The sequence below is a fragment of the Eubalaena glacialis genome, chromosome 4 (assembly GCF_028564815.1).
Source record: "Eubalaena glacialis isolate mEubGla1 chromosome 4, mEubGla1.1.hap2.+ XY, whole genome shotgun sequence".
Taxonomy (NCBI): domain Eukaryota; kingdom Metazoa; phylum Chordata; class Mammalia; order Artiodactyla; family Balaenidae; genus Eubalaena; species Eubalaena glacialis.
Window position 1 is genome coordinate 152731040 of NC_083719.1, and position 17411 is coordinate 152748450.

The following is a 17411-nucleotide window of genomic DNA, read 5'->3' on the forward strand; positions in this document are numbered from 1 at the left end:
TCACCTGCTTTCCTAGCCTCCTTTGCAGCTGGGACATAGGCAAGTGACCAATCCTGGCCAATGGGAACAGAGCAGAAGTCTGCTGGGGGCTTCTGGGAAAAGTTTCCTCTCCCTCTTCTTTGCTGGGTGCAGTTGTGTCTGCATGAAACTATTGTTGGATGTGGGAGCCATTCTGCACCATGAGGGGAGATGTTACTAATCCTCTGAGGATGGCAGAAAGAAATCTCTGGAAAATACCTGTGACCTGAGGACACTGCTGGGCCACTGAGCAGCTCAGGGACTTCCCTGACTCTGGACCCCTTCCTATATGAGATAATAAATGTTCTTACTGTTTAAGCCAGTGGTTTTCACACTGTGGGTTGTACCCCTTAATAAGGCATGAGAGTATTTTAGTGGGTTTTTCTTTTAATGGGATAGAAAAGAATAGACTAGAAGACATTAGGTAGCATCCCACAAAATCAAGGTAAGTAGTGTTTGTGAAAATGTGCTTCAGTTCATACTTTTTGCATGTGTATGTGTGGGTACACTGAGTGACAATGCAAAATGTGTTTTTTACTATGTACTGAAGGATTATTGAAAGAAAAACTTAAAAGCTAGTTTTAGTGAGAGACTCTGTTACTTGCAGCCAAATGCATCTTATCTCGTTCAGCCACTCTTTAGTGTGCCTGTCGACTTCGGCTCACAACTTGAGTTGTTTGTTGAATTGGATGGAGGTGAGAAGAAAACTCCAAACAACTGGAGACAATAACCATAAAATTCTAGAAGGATTATATACCTGTATTAATTCATAATATCTTGCTTCTCATTATGAAGAAAAATATAGAACCTCACCCTGCTAACTCAGACCCCCAAGAAAAGACACTTTCCTACATCAAACTATTGGCAAATGAGCATATATGTATATATTTTTGGTTAAAACAAAATATTGATTGGTTAAAACAAAATGATATAGATATCATTTTTATAATTTCTTATGGTAAACAAGCTTTTTTTTTGTACATGCCCCAGCACAGTACCAAGTACACAGGAAATTCTTAATAGATATTGTTTCAATGGATAAATAACTAAACAAATGAACAAACAAACACATTGCTTTGTTTTGTTAGCTCATTTGATCCCCACAGAAGCCTTGTGAGGAATTCCCTGGCGGTCCAGTGGTTAGGTCTCCATGCTTCCACTGCAGGGGGCACGGGTTCAGTCTCTGGTCAGGGAACTAAGATCCCACGAGCCATGCAGTGCAGCAAAAAGAAAAGCTTTGTGGGATAGAGAGGGCTTATGTATTTTTATCCTAACATTGGTGATGAATTAATTGATGTTCGCAAAAGTTAATTGCCTTAAGTCACACCGCTAGTACTGAGAGCCAAGCCAAGCCCCCAGAATTCCTAGCTCATGGGGTTACTCAGCTGCAAGAGGGTTACAATGTGAGGCCATCGCATTACCAAAGAGCCTTCCTTATATTCCACTTCCAGTTCTTTGATTTTGTGATTTATTCAGAATGCCGAAGAGAATTCTTCTGTTTTGTGAGTCCCGTTAACATTTGGAGGGTTATTGGTGAGGTTTTATTAGGGAATTGTTTTTTTAAATGTGAGCCTACAGCCAGAGGCCAACATTTGTTCCCCCCAAAGGGAGTGTTTCCAGTTTTACAATAGCAGTTGATGGGAAAAGATTATTTTTGACAGAAATTCACTTTACAGCTGACTTTGTTGGGTCACATCTATTCAGTCAAGTAAAAGATTCCTGATCCTGAATAGCCAACCAGTTGGTATTAAAAGTTGTTATGTCTTTGGTTTAGCTTTGTCCTTCAACTTCCTTGAGCATCTACTTCTTTTTTTTTTATTCTAGGACACGCATGGTAGCTTATAAAAGAAAACATATAATATAAATATAAAGTCTTCTTATCCATGTGTGTATGCTCAAAAAATGTGGGAAGGGGTGGGCATGAGGGAACCTTCTAGGGTGCGGGGCAAGTTCTATATCTGGATCTGGGTAGTGGTTTCCCAGTGTACACGTGAAAAGGCCATTAAGTCCTTTAAGACCTGTGTACTTTACTGTATATAAGATATACCTAAATAAAAAGTTTTTTAAAAATATGCCTGGCTTTAATTTTATAAAGGGCTAGAACATGGGGAATGGAGCTAGCACATTCTACAGCAAACCAGTTCAAGTCTATAAACAATTATTAAGTGCTTACTATGTACAAGGCACAGTGCTAGACCCTGAATAAGACAGATTACAGTGATGGTACTAATTATAAATGGTCTTTGACACAAGATGGGTCCTCAAAAAACACTTGTGGAATAAATCACTGAGTTAATTAATTCATAGCTAGCACAGACAGAGGAGTTAATTTAAATAGGAACAGAGATGTACTGTTCCCTGATACTGGAAGAAGGAAGATAAAAAGTGTATGAGTATACTGGCTATTCTCTGGTCCCAGGACATGATAAATCCGCATGTCAATAGTTGGTCTTATTTCTGGAATATCAGCAGTCAGTCATTTCTGTGGAAAAGATTAACTTGGCACCTGCTATGTTCCACACATCAAGCCTGACAATGGGGACAGCAGTAAGCAAGCTGTTCACTGCAGGAGGTGAAGAGAGAGAAATCTGAGGTGGATCCTGTAGGGCATGAGGAAGTTATTGGATACTTCGCCGCGGAAGGGTGAGGGAGAGCAGAAACAAGAACTCAGAAGGCTAAGCGGGAAGCGAAAAGGGCCAGACCACAGTTGCAGATTCCTCTTTTGAAAATTTTGTACGAGAAGCAGAAGGAGATTAGACAGTACTTGGAAAGGGACAATGAAACAAAGATTGTTTTATAATATAGCAGACTTGATTATGTATGTAGACTGGGGAGAAAGAGAAAAGAAAAGAAAGGGGTTGAAGATATTGAGGAGAAGTGAAGCGATGGCTGCTGAATTAAAGTGTTGGATAAAATGGGAGAAGAAAGGACGGAAGAGCCTTTTGGCAAGGCTTCTGTCACCTCTCAGCGACTGCAACAGACCCTTCAGTGGTCTCCCTGTTCCCACCCTCACTCTTCCTGTCCCTGCTTCCCAAGAAGCTGTGGCAATCTTCCTGAAATATAAATCCAATCATGCAACACTCCTGTTTAAAACGTCCAAAACCTTCTTACTCCATGTTGTATAAAATCCCAACTCCTTGCCATGAGCCCTGTGTTGGATGGCCCCAGCCTCCTTCTCTAACCTCATCTCTCCATTTCCTCCTTCCCTCGTTGTGAGCCACCACACTGACCTACCCTCAGCTCCTGACATGGGCCCGTCGCCTTTCTGCCTCAAGACCTCGGCACATGCCAGTCACTCATTCTTAAAAGCTCCTCTGCCCCACTCATCATATGGCTACGTCATTCTTATCTTTTGGGCCTTAGGATTCTGGTCACCAGTTCTGATGTGTGGGAGGGTTTCCCACACCATCAAACAATTCTCAGACCCCAGCTAGATGTGGTACAATTCAACTTGATTCTGACAGTATCAACCTGGAGATAGCATCAGATCCCACAGGTTAAGGGCTCAGTCCTACAAAACTGCCTCTCTCCCCCACCACACACACACACTTCAGATGTCAGTTGCAAGTCCAGGTTGTTACCTGTGCTTCTGACTCACTAGCTAAAGATCGGAGGTTCCCATGACCTGGAGTTTGATTAATTTGCTAGAACAGCTCACTGAGAAGTATATTGCTTACTTAGTGGATTACTGGTTTATCATAAATGGATAAAACGCAGGAACAGCCAGATGGAAGAGATGCACAGGGCAAGGTGTGGGGAAGAAGCATGGAGATTCTATGCCTTCTCCTATGCCCACAACTCGCCCCACATCTCCACATGTTCACCAGCCTGGGAGATCTCCAAACCCTGTCCTTCTGGGTTTTTATGGAGGCTTCATTATGCAGGCATGATTGATTAAATCTCTTGTCCTTGGTAATTGAACTCAATCTCCATCCTGTCTCCCCTCTCAGGGAGGTGGGGTGAAGGGTTGCAACTCAACATTCCAACCCCATGGTTGGTTCCTCTGGTGGCCAGTGCCCATTCTTAGGTGACCTAGGGGCATTCCAAAAGCCACCTCATTAACATAACAAAAGATACCTTTATTGTACTTATGACTTAGGAAATTCTAAGGGTCTTAGGAGTTCTGTGCCAAGCATGTGGTCGAAGGCCAAATGCATATTTCTTATTACTAATTCCTTGCAGTATTTCATTCTTTTTTTTTAAATTCATTTATTTATTTATTCATTTATTCAGTTTTGGCTGCCTTGGGTCTTCGTTGCTGTGCACGGGTTTTCTCTAGTTGTGGTGAGCAGGGGCTACTCTTCGTTGTGGTGCGCAGGCCTCTCACTGAGGTGGCTTCTCTTTCTGCGGAGCACAGGCTCTAGGTGCGTGGGCTTCAGTAGTTGCAGCACGTGGGCTCAGTAGTTGTGGCGCATGGGCTCTAGGGCATGTGAGCTTCAGTAGTTGTGGCACATGGGCTCAGTAGTTGTGGTTCACGGGCTCCAGAGTGCAAGCTCCGTAGTTGTGGCACACGGGCTTAGTTGCTCCGCAGCTTGTGGGATCTTCCCAGACCAGGGATTGAACCGGTGTCCCCTGCATTGGCAGGCAGATTCTTTTTTTTTTTTAACATCTTTACTGGAGTATAATTGCTTTGCAATGTTGTATTAGTTTCTGCTGTATAACAAAGTGAATCAGCTATGTGTATACATATATCCCCATACCCCCTCCCTCTTGCATCTCCCTCCTACCCTCCCTATCCCACCCCTCTAGGTGGTCACAAAGCACCGAGCTGATCTCCCTGTGCTGTGCAGCTGCTTCCCACTAGCTATCTATTTTACATTTGGTAGTGTATATATGTCCATGCCACTCTCACTTCGTTCCAGCTTACCCTTCCCCCTCCCCGTGTCCTCAAGTCCAGAAAGAGAAAAACAAATACCGTATGCTAATGCATATATATGGAATCTAAAAAAAAGAAAAAAAAATGGTTCTGATGAATCTAGGGGCAGGACAGGAATAAAAACGTAAATGTAGAGAATGGACTTGAGGACAGGGGCAGGCAGATTCTTAACCACTGCGCCACCAGGGAAGTCCCAAGATATACTTTAAATAATAAAAATAGATTTAAAGTAAATGGATGGGGAAAGATACATCATGAAAACACTAACAAAAAATGTTGTGTAACTATACAAATATGTGAATATATAGCCAAAGTAATTGTAACTCGAAAGTAAAACTTAAAGATACAGAGGAACATTTCATGACAATAAAAGGGTCAATTAAACAGAAAGACGAAGCAATCCTAAATTTGTGTGCGCTTAATTACATAGCTTCAGAATATATGTAGAAAAGTAGACTGAAAAAAGTAAAAAGGGAAAAAAAGAAGTAGAAAAAATAGACAGATCTACAAGTATAGCTGGCGATTTTGACACATTTCTCTGAATAACTGGTATAATAAGTAGACAAAGTCAATGAGGATACAAGGGATTTAAACAACACTATTAACCAACTTGACCTATACTGAACACTATACTCAATGACTGCAGAATACATATAAGTGCACATGGAATACAAAATAAGCACTAAAAAAAAGTCTCAACTAGTATCAGAGGAGTAAAATTATACAGACTATGTCCTCTGACAACAGTGGCATTAAACCAGCAATCAAAACAGAAAGATAACTAAAGTATCCCCACTCTCCCTCCTCCACCCCTAGTCATTCTCCATCTAGCTCCAGTCATAACATTTATTACAGCATGATTTTTAAAATATGTTTCATTTTTTCCCTTCTCCCCACCTAGACAGTAAGCTCATGAGAGAAAGACCTCATCTACTTGTTTACGGTGGTATCCCCCAGTGCATAAAACACTGTCTGACTCAAGATAGGCTCTCAATAAGTATTTGTTGAATGAATTTAAAGCACTGATGAAGGGGTTAATCTTTAAAAGAACCGGATGTATTGTCCCCTGATACTGGAATAAGGAAGATGAAGATGTGGGAGCATTTTGATCAGGACATTTTTGGTTAGTAGTAAAAGAAATCCAGCTTAAACTGACTTAAGCAGAAAAGGAAGCTTCTGATTCCCTTAACGAAAAAGACCAGTGGTAGTGTTACCTTCAGGAGTAGCTGGATCTAGGGGCTCAATGATGACATTTGTTTCCTCTCTCTTCCTTTCTGCATCTCTTAGAGCCATTTTGACTTCAATCTCATGTAGGACTTCTCCTCATGGTGAAAAGATACCCATGAGTAACTCCCAACCTTTATCCTCCTAGCTTAGTCATCCCAGCAGAATGTAAACTTCTCAGTTTGAATCATTCCAACAAAACTCTGAAGTGATTTCTCATTGGACATTCTTTGGTCCTATCTATATCTATTCAAAACCCAATTACCAGGGCCTGGCAGATCGATGCTACTTATTGGATGCCTAAATTCAAAGGGTAGGGTTATTCCCATCCAAACTAGACAGACTGAGCATGGCAAGCATTCTCCCAAAGGAAATCTGAGATGCTGTCACCAGAAGAATGGGGCACGTATGCTGTGCAGGCAAAACCTATAAAGGCCCTCTCTAGGGCAGATGTAACAAATTTATGGATAAAAAATGGAAAGTTGTGAAACATCTCCCCTAACAGCCTCAATGGGCCACTGCGAAGGAGATGGTGAAGGTATGGATGAATCTGTGAAGGGTGTGGGAGATTGAGCTGAACAAAAACAAGACAAAGATTTACAAGCTACAGTGGGCATGGCAATGATGGTACCAGTCTTCACAGTTGTACAGTTCTACTTTCAAGTCACCTGGGGATTAGAGTGGAGAAAGTTGAGAGCAGTACTGTCCCAGAGCTGGGGGTTTACTTGGTGGGTTGCATGGAGGGGCAGAGGTACAAAGGATTGAAGATTCTGGAGGGGGAACAAATCAAATAACCAGTCATGAGATCGGACAGGGCGGTGACAGAAGAGGAGTAACAGATGAAGAGAGCATGAAGAGACCTGGGAGGCTCAGTGGGGCACAGAGCAGGCATGAAGTGTGGAGGACCACCTCCACACTTTTTTTTTTCTGGAGAACCTCCTGCCCACCCCCCCCACGTTTAGCCATGTGCATAATGAGTTGTGTATCACATCCAAACTCCATGTGGGCACATGACAAGGCCTGAAGATCACTGTATTTTATTCTCCCACCACAGTGATTGGATCAGGGTGAACACATGACCCAAACTAGGCCAATAAGAGCCATCCCTAGGAATTTTGCTATTAGTCTATTAAGAAATAAGCTTTCCCTTTCTGCCAAGATAGTTAATCAGCCAAAATGTAAGTCTGCAGTTGCTAGAGGCCTACTCTGCAACATCAGGGGCAAACCTCTTTGAGAACAAAGTCTGTAAATAGTGAAATGAGCTGAAAGAAAGAAAAAAAGAAATGTCGGATCATATCTTTGGTCATCTGGACTCAGCCATTTCTGGAGTTCCAGATCTATCCTTAGACTTTTCAGTTAAACCAGAGACTTCCTCTTCCAGGTATGATGAAGTAGACCACAGCAGATCTACGCTCCCTCTGAGAACTGGAAAAGTTGGGGGAAAATATCTATTTTTAAAGATTACTTAAAGACACTGGAAATTCACTGAAACAACCAGAACTAGAGAGAACAAGATTCAAAGAGTAAGAATTGTGAAAGGTGAGTTGGATTCTGGAGACACTTTTTCCTTAGGGGCACTTGTTGATTCAGGGTGCAGGGAAAGGAGACGGGAATGCAGGCTTTTTCTGAGCAGAGCTCCCTACTAGGGGACAGAGAAACTGACAGAGCTTTTGTAAGTCTCACAGGTCTGGAGAGACAAACTTGGAGACTAAAGAGGCCAGGATTACTATGAGAAGGAGAGGACAGAAATCTGAGCCTGGCACTAGTTTTCCCCTCAAGATATCTGTGAAATTCTCAAGCTAAACAGAAAGACTTTAGAAACCAGAGTGGAGTTTTCAGCAATCTTATGACGCTGGGGAGCCAAGGACTGGAATTCAGGCCTAGCCAGGGGGAGGGGTCCCAGTGAGCACAGCAGTCTCTCAACTGGAAATCCTGGAGGACTGTGCCCTGTGAGCAGGAGGAAACCAGAGTTATATGGAGTCTTCCCTAAACTGCAACCTAGCCTCAATTCAGCTCAGTTTGATTAGGTGAAGGTGATTAGTCCCCACACTATCTGCCTAACTGAGGTAAAGGGGAATGAACCTTCTCTGAAGGAAGAAAACATCATCTGGAGACTTACAACTTTTTTAAGCACAATGTCTGATATTTAATCAAAAATTACTAGGTATGTCAACAGACAAGATCACATGACTAAAACAAAGTTTTAAAAAAATAGAAACTATTGTAGGAGTCAATAAATCTCCTTTTTCGTTTAAACCATTTTGAGGTGGATTTCTATCATGCACTATAGAAAGATTCTTAACTAATACACTCAGAGCCCTTCACTGCCCACTCCAGCCCATTAACATCACAGCACCCATGGCAGAACTTATACCACAGTTTTCTCTCCTACTTTATCCAGGTTTGAACTAGAGAGAACACTTCAGACCCAAAGGTCCTGATTTTTCACTAAGACATTATTGGGTTTCCATAACAAAAGTTGTCATATATTTACATTCCCTGTCTTTCAGCAGCAATAGCAATCATGGCTATCAACTTGTGTGGAACTTTCTAGTTTATGAAATGGTTCACATACATTACCAATAGTCAAAGTCACATGGAGTATTTAAGGTAAATGTTAGTTTCTCCATTGATAGATGAGTAATCCTGAGTATGTGGTTATATCTTGGGTGTAGACGAAGAAGCTAAATATTAGGGAGGTTAAATGACTTTCCCAAGGTCACACAGAAGTAAATGGCAGAGTGGTGTATTGGACCCAGGCTTTCTGACTCCACAGACAATGGGTCCAGTAGCCCTGCATTCTAGTCCTAGTTCTAGTGTTCATTGGCTCTGCAACCTCGAGACAGTCACTTCACCTCTCTGTGCCTCAGCATATTCAACTGCCCTCCAATGCTGTATGTATTGCCCTTGACCTTTCCTGACAGTCTTCAAAATGTATCTAGTCTATATTCCCAACTTTTAGAACAAAAAGATCTTACTATGAGGTCCCTGGATTCCCATTTAGGTGGATCCATTCACACCATGGAATTATAAATACATTTTGTGTGATTGTGTGAATGTGCATTTTGTGAGGGCACATCAGCGTTCTATGACTCCAAAAATTTAAGAATCCTGCCTTAGAGCCGTGCTGGATGAGCAGCTACACATGACCTGCCTTAATAGCTTTCCTCTCCTCTGGTTGGATTTGCAACTGAACATGAACTTTCAATGCCTAACCCAAGGCAATGCTAAATGTCATAATAACAGACATCAAGGCAAGGCCAATTCAAAGGACAGTTCAGGGTGCGAAATTTTTGTTTCCTTCAATAAAAATAACACTCATAATGATAGTGCTTCTAGCACTTACAGCTGATACCTCCATTTTGGTTTTGAGCTTCATGAAGAATTCTGTCTTTAAGAAAGGAACAGAAATAATGGTACCCCACTGTATGGTTCTAAGAGGTTAAAAGAATTGTTCAGGTTCAACAGTCAGTGCCTGGTCCCTTCTTTTTCTCTCTTCAGAGGCATAACCAGGACTTGGAATTGGGAGTTCCTGAAATTGCGACTGCTGGCCATGTGGGTCCTTTATTCCTCCCTGGGGTGGAATCAGTGCAGTGAGAAGGGGGCAGAGTCCTAAGCACATTTCTTCCCCACACCCCTTTCCTGTCTTCTAAAGCCCAGACTCAACAGGCAGCCCACGCAGCTCCCCTCCCTGGACGCCATTCCCAAGGCACAGAGAGATGGCAAAAGTAGCCAGGATCCACAGCATGGTGTTAACAAATCACATTTTCTTAATAGCATACTATCCCCTTAGTCACATGTGTGTTTGTGGGCATGCTGGAGATTACTAACCAAGTGCAGCTGGCCTCAAGCTGACGGCCAGGACACACGTGTGTGAGCCCATGCACACACACACACACACACGCACACACGTTTAGAGGATGCCTGCGGCCAATTTCTTGCCTGGCAAACCAGAAATATTTCAGTGGTTTATAAATATGATCCCCATCCATCTTGGGACACTTCTCAGGTTCAAGCCCATCTGGGTCAGGTGCTCATAGGGCTCTGAGTTCCTTTCCGTCCACACCCACACTCCACCCCAGCAAGCCTTCCACATCCCATGATGCACAGCGACCTCCTCAGCACCGAAGAGACACCTAAACTGGACAGTTTCACAGGCTGCATCAGTCATGTCTTGATTTGTTCTTTTTTTCTCTCATGTTACTGAAATGTTATTTTTTCCACTCATATACCACCACCTCTCACCCCTCCCAAATCAGCCTGTTGGAAAAGATGTTTATTTTGCTTTTCCCTTGGCATAATTTAATATCAGACAAGTGCATCTCTGATGCAGACAGTATATTCCTGGGGCATACATTGGAGATTCTGGTTGATTAGAATTACAAATGTGTCATGCAATCCTGGCCAATTTGGAATTGGCACCCTGCCATCATGTTTATGTCCTTTCGGCCTTGCCAGCCGTTGCTAGTATTGTCGGGAGGGGAGGGGCGCTTTTCTCAGCAATAAGTTAGGATTTCATAAATAGTTGGCAGTGCCTTAAAAGAAGCCCGCTCTTTAACCTGAGATAATGTATGTTTTCTTTCTACTTACTTGGAGTAGGTCGTGTTGGGAGCCACCCAAGTTCACTTTTAAATCATTTCTCTACATGCCAGACGCAGCTTTTGAAGTTGTCTGCCCCAGCCCACAGGGAAGCCAGAGCCCTGGCCTCTACCAGCTGCCCCACTGTGTGCCCCACCGCCCATAACAGGAAGTGTGTCAGAGCCGGGTGGGCACAGGGCGGGTGGAGCAGGCCCACCCACAGGGCTCGGTTCCACCAAACGGAAAATCCTCTGACGTGTCCTCGGTGTACGCGTCTGGAGCTCCAGCAGGTCAGATGTCACCCTTGCCTCCAAGCCTCAACACCCTTTGTGTCTGCCCTGTTGGCCTTCAGATGTAGCACGTGGCAGAACAGCATGCTTTTTCAAAGTGCAGGCCGCAGGAAATCACATTTGAAGTGCCTGGCATGGAGGGTATTTTTATACTGTTCACTTTTTCCCTTTTCGTTTCATCTGTTTTCTGCATTTTTTTCAGTTTGCTTTTTCTCCTTGATTTATTGTTGTATGATTCTATTTTTAAACCAAGACATACTTTCCCATCAGACCCTTTAATGTAACTCATGTGAAAATTAGTGATGGGTGGACCTCAGACGGTGCAGGGGCTGGTTCCAGTAGGAATTGACTTCCCAAAGTGCAGATGCTTATCTGAATCCACACCAGCTGCTGTGGGCTAGGGCAGCAGAGCAAGCAAGAGAAAAAATCTCCTCTCTTCCTGCCTCACTAACCAACCTGGGGCTCAACTGTGTGGGCTCCTGCCCCTTCTGCTTGAACTCGTAACGAATGGTGCCCTCGTCCCAGTTTGCCTCCCCTTCCACAGGGAAACATGGGCAATCCAGTAAGGACCATGGAATCCCCAACATGGGAAGGAAGAAAACCTGTCTGACCCAACCTAGCGTGCTCACCTTGGGGACTGGTGTATGGGAGCCGGATTTCAGAGCAGGATGGGATGATGGGTCAGGGTCATACCCAACCCTTTTTGAAGCCCCTCCACGTCTCAAGGAAACCACCTCAGCACCAAAGCCAGAGAGACCTGGGCTGAGATCCCTGCCAGCGTTGTGGCCAGGGGTGAACCTCTTTAACGATCTGTGCCTCAGTTAGAATCTGAATGAAATGCTTTTCTTCTAGGGTTGTAAAAATTAAAGCAATGGTTTGTTCAAAGAAATGGCAGGTGCTCAGTAAAGTGGTAGCTGGTCCTATGATTCACAGATTTGTTCCTATCTCCCCATTCGGTCTGAATTCATCTCCTTTCCCCCCATCTTCCAGCTGAGAATTGGTCAGTCTCCCTTCTATTTATTTTTTATGTGTCTTATGGGTCTCTCCTCCCTCTGCCCAAATGAGAGAGTTTATGAAGGATAAGGACCATACACCGTGTGGCCTGGCAGTTAAAAGCACAGACTTTAGAGACCAGTAGTCTATCTTCACTGCTCATGAGTGAGCTCATTCATCCATTCAGCACAGATGACTGAGTTCTTTTAAGTGCTGAGGATTCCGCGGAGAGCGGTATAAACCTGGTTCCCACGGCAGGAACCCCTGGTCCTCCCCATCTTATTTCAGCCCCAGCTGCGGCAGACATTTCAAGCTCAAACGGGCCTCATGCTGGCAGCATCCACCTAACAGGTACGCTGCATCACGTCCTGCTTCCTGTCCCAAGAAATTTTCTGACATCTGAAGGGCCTATTTGGATCTTATGCAAATGCAGCCCAGGAGTGTGGGGCTAACACTCCTGGGAGCTACCCTCAGCCAATGGGAAACAAAGCCAGTGGAGTCAGCCTGCAGCCTCCTGTCCTTCACGTAGACAATTCTGGGAGATTTCTGTACGCTTGTCGGAGGTCCTAGGAGAACTGAGCCCCTACTGTCTACAGCGGTGACCTTGGTAGCACCCCCTCCTCCTGACTTTTCCCTCTGCTCTCTCCCACCCTCCCTGCTCCCTCCCTCCTGCTTCCTCCCAAATCAACCACCTGCACCTGAATCCTTGAGTCAGGCTCTGCTTTCAGGAGAACTAAAGCTAAGATAATTTCTGCTCTTATAATGTTTATAATTCAATGAGTGTAGAGAGACAATAAGTAAATAAATAAGTAACAAAGAAATCAGATAGTGGGACTTCCCTGGCCACCCAGTGGCTAAGACTCCACGCTTCCAATGAAAGGGGCATGGGTTCGATCCCAGGTCGGGGAACTAAGATCCCACATGCCGCACGGCAGGGCCAAAAAATAAAAGAAAACAAATAAAAAATAAAAGAAATCAGATAGTGCTGTGCAGAAAATTAAAATAGGCTGATGCAACAGAGAATGATGAAGGGTCTACTTTATGCTGGGTGGTCAGGAAAGGTCTCTCTCAAGCCACAAGAAAGAGTCACCCTTGTGATGCCCAGGGAGAAGAGCATCCATGGCAGCCAAATAGCTGGGAGAAGGCCCTGGGATGAGAATGATGTTGGCACAGTCTAAACACCTGAAGAAGGTCAGGGTGGTTGAAGCATGTGGATGGAAAAGAGAATGGTCAAAGACAGGGTCAGAGAGGGAAACAGAGCCAGATCAACTAAGTTTCGTATAAGTCAGGACAAAGATTTTAAATCTTATTCCTAGTATGTTAGGGACCATCGGAGGGTATTAAGCAAGCTAGTGTGACATGATCTGATTTACATTAATTAACCTCTTCCAATCTCAGTTTGTTCCTCTGTAATTATCCATAACACTGGTGGTAATGAGGATTTAATGAGATCACGTGTGTGAAGGGCTCAGTACAAAGCCTGAAATATATCTACTCCACATGTATGTTCACTATAATTATTATTCCTATTCTGTGTCCATAGCTTACTCTACAGGGCCCAAAACAAAATAGGCATTTACATATTTACTGGATGGTTTAGAATATGAACAACAGTCAAAGAAATTATCTCATGATAGAAGATAATAGTGTTCCACGGATTCAGATCCCAACTCTGCCACTTAGGAATAAGTCACCCACCTCTTTGAAGACTCACCTCCTCTGCAAAAGAGGGAAAGTGGTATCTATCCCGTGGGACTGTTGTGAGCTAATGCATTTAACATGTGAGGTAGATGTGGCTTCTGGTGGGCAGGATGAGGGTAGGGGTGTGCAGTGGTGATTGAAGCACAGTTTTGGGTTTCTTGAAACTCCATATAAAAACAGTCAGAGCAACTAGATAGCAAAATCCAAAACCCATGTACAGCATTTACACCCAAACTAAGTAAAAGTGAATGCCCACAAACCCTGAAGCACCAACAGCCATAAGACCGGCATGTCATTGACATCTGTGAGGGAGAAAGTAGGAGGAATTAACAAGGTATCTGATGGCCCTGAGTACAGAAGAACCCCCGCAATAGCGTAGAGGCGTTCATGAGAAAGTGCAACAGGCCAATTTGAAAACAGCAGCTGAAACTAGTAGAGATTTTGCCGAATCTAATAGGGGATGAGTGCTATCATTAAGGCTTGAGGACTGGTGTGGTTCAGTCCCTACAAAGTCTCAAAATGGACCCACAGGGCTCCTTTACAAGACAGGATCCTACAACAAGGAGAAACTGTTGGGTATGAAATCAAAATTAAACAGAGCAAAGAAAACATAAAGAAAGGAATGAAAAAGTACAGATGAAGTGGGGGAGGGGAACAGAGCCAGGAAATCTCAAAAAAACAAGCTGCTATATTTTTTAACTTAACATGAAAATAACAGAAGAGGGAACTGTGACGTTATAAAAGCTTCCTACGTCAACTTTCATTCTAGAAGTTCAGGAATATTAGATTAACAGAAAAAGTATCAAAAACAAATTCCTTACAAAGTTACTGTAAGAAAAAAGATTAAAGAATAGAAAAATATTCCAACAAATAATAAGAGAACACCAGAAAAATCCTTTTAAAAAGAGATTAAAATTCTAACATATTTCAAAATAAATAAAAGATATTAAGAATAACATAAATCAAATTTTTAAAACCTCAGAAATCAGATAATAGAATTCAACACAGAGTTAGAAATAAAAGAAAAAAATAATTTTATAAATGAAGACTAAACTGGAGGAAACACAAGTGCAGACAATACAACAAATAATGCCTTAAGAGAAATACAACATGAAAAAGAGAATTAAAAAAAAAAAAGATTTAGAAAAAATAAAAATAATTTGAGAGAAAGTTACAAATACTGAACATAGGCGAAGAAGATCCAATATATGGATAAAAGAATTCCCAAAAGAAAACCAAAGCAAGAGAACAAAACTGATATTAAAATCTACGATTTGAGAAAATTTCCTAAACTAAAAAGATTTGAAACTGCCTATTGAATTAAGACACCATGCACCTGAGAATTTATTGACCTAACTTGACCAATACCAAGTCATATTTTAGTGAAATTATTGAAATTTAAAGAAAAAGAAAAAAAATCCTTTGGGCATCTAGAGAAAAAAAAAAGATTGTGACTCATAATGGAAAGAAAATGTGATTTTCATCAGACTTTTTGACACCAGTGCTTTATGCCAGAAGACACAGGAAAGAAAAAGTGAGCCAAGGATTTTATATCCAGCAAAACTAATTGTTGAATATAAAGGGTACAAAGTGTTATCAACTCCAGGAATATTATTTCCATAAGCCTATTGTAGACTCTACCGGAGAACAAGCTTCAGACAATAAAAACACCTAGTGGGATAAATTATGTGTTCAACTAAGACTAAATGAGAGTTAAAAGGGAGAGATTACAGTAGAAAAATGGTTCTTTGTTCTAACATTGTGGATATAGTACAGCCATTGTTTTAAATGAGGAAAAATGGAGCTAATATATGAGAACAACTGTTTCCAGTAATTTTTATCAGTGGTGGTAGCACTGATATTGTTATTTTGAGATTGCTATATGTATAAAGTGGGACCAAGCAATGAGTAATTAGGGTCTATTCTAATTTGACCATCTCCTGTGTCCTTAAGAACAAAGATTCTCAGTGTGGAAGAAAGCAGATACAAATATAACATAGAAGAGATTAACTAAAATCTCTGAAGTCCTGAATTTGAATTAGAAACATCAGTATAAACTCACAAGATATTCGTGCATGTGTGTGCATGCACATGCATTCTACTGAAAGAGGCCCAGAAACAGTGACTAGTCCAGTGGCAATGAACAACCTTAGCACTCAGATTGTGATCTTTAAGTACTACGTCCTATTAGTAGAAACTAGGGCTCCTTGGAGAAATGGCTGATTTCATACCTGGAACTGGACATACACAAAACAAGCCTGGAATATCTTGACAGGCCAGATAGCTTCAAGCTATCAAAGGCTGCCAAAGTTGTATCAAAAGGAACCAGAAGCCAATGTGAAGAGACTCCCACTTGCCAAAGACAGGACAATTTGAGCTCCAGCAAGGCTAAAAGTGGCAAAGTATTGAAATCCATCAAATATGTTAAATCCATGAGTTTGTCATTATATGTTTAAAAAACTAATTGGTTTAGAGATTATAATACTAAGTGAAGTAAGTCAGAAACAGAAAGACAAATACCATATGATATCACTTACATGTGGAATCTAAAATATGACACAAATGAACTAATTTACAAAACAGAAATAGACTCACAGATATCGAAAACAAACTATGGTTACCAAAGGGGAAAGGGGGTGGGGGAGGGATAAATTAGAAGTTTGGGATTAGCAGATACAAACTACTATATATAAAAAAGATAAACAACAAGGTTCTACCGTATAGCACAGGGAACTGTATTCAGTGTCCTGTAATCAAACATGATGGAAAAGAATATGAACTATATATATATAAAACTGAATCACTTTGCTGGACACCAGAGACTGACAAAACAAAACAAAGCAAAAACCCAAAAAACTAATTGGTTGCTTTTGGTGGATGATAGGGATCCAATTTATTGTCTTGAAAACTAGATAAATAAGGGAAGCAATCAAGTGTTAACCTGTCTTTCCTATATACACTTACCAATCAGTAACCCAACGGTAGATTGGGGAAGCATCTCCTTAAAAATTGTTGCAGGAAATATGTAAAAACAAAATGATAGTACTAGGTTATCACTATTTTTGCAACCCCCAGTGAATTAACGGATGTAGCACTGAGCAACAATGACTGCCAAAATCACAAAAAAGCAAAACCAGATATTACAGTTCCTGATGAAAAGTATACACCACCACCTGCAGTCCTGCCAAAGGGATTAAACGTGAGTCTGATCAAGCCTCCACCAGCTGCCAATTTGCAGGAAATATAGGGAACAAAGAAATATGTTAAACTGCACCGAGAGAACGCAGACAGCAAAATCCCTAGTGTTGGGGAGTACTCAGGTCAGCTGATCTGGGTTCTTGAACACATACATTACAGGGGGAAAAAAGAGTACAGGGGAACCTATAGATTAAAAAAGAAAGTATTAATATCCAGTGTAGAGTAGACACTCAATGAATGTTTAGTCCTGTTGGTTGAATGGATGACAGATTGATCAAAGACTGGATGAATAAGTGAATTTCTCGAGAGTGGAGACCTCATCTGTCTTTGAGCACTGCTGCATGCCCAGCACCAGCACAGTGCCTGGCAAATAGTAGGTGCTCAATTAATATAAGCTGAAGGGATGGACAGCTATGTCTTCAGTGTGTTTCACCAGCACAGATGAGCATCTCATTTATTCTCACAATATTCCCCATTCAGAATCCCCATGCTTTCTGTCCTCTGGATTTTAACAATGCTAATGACATAAACTG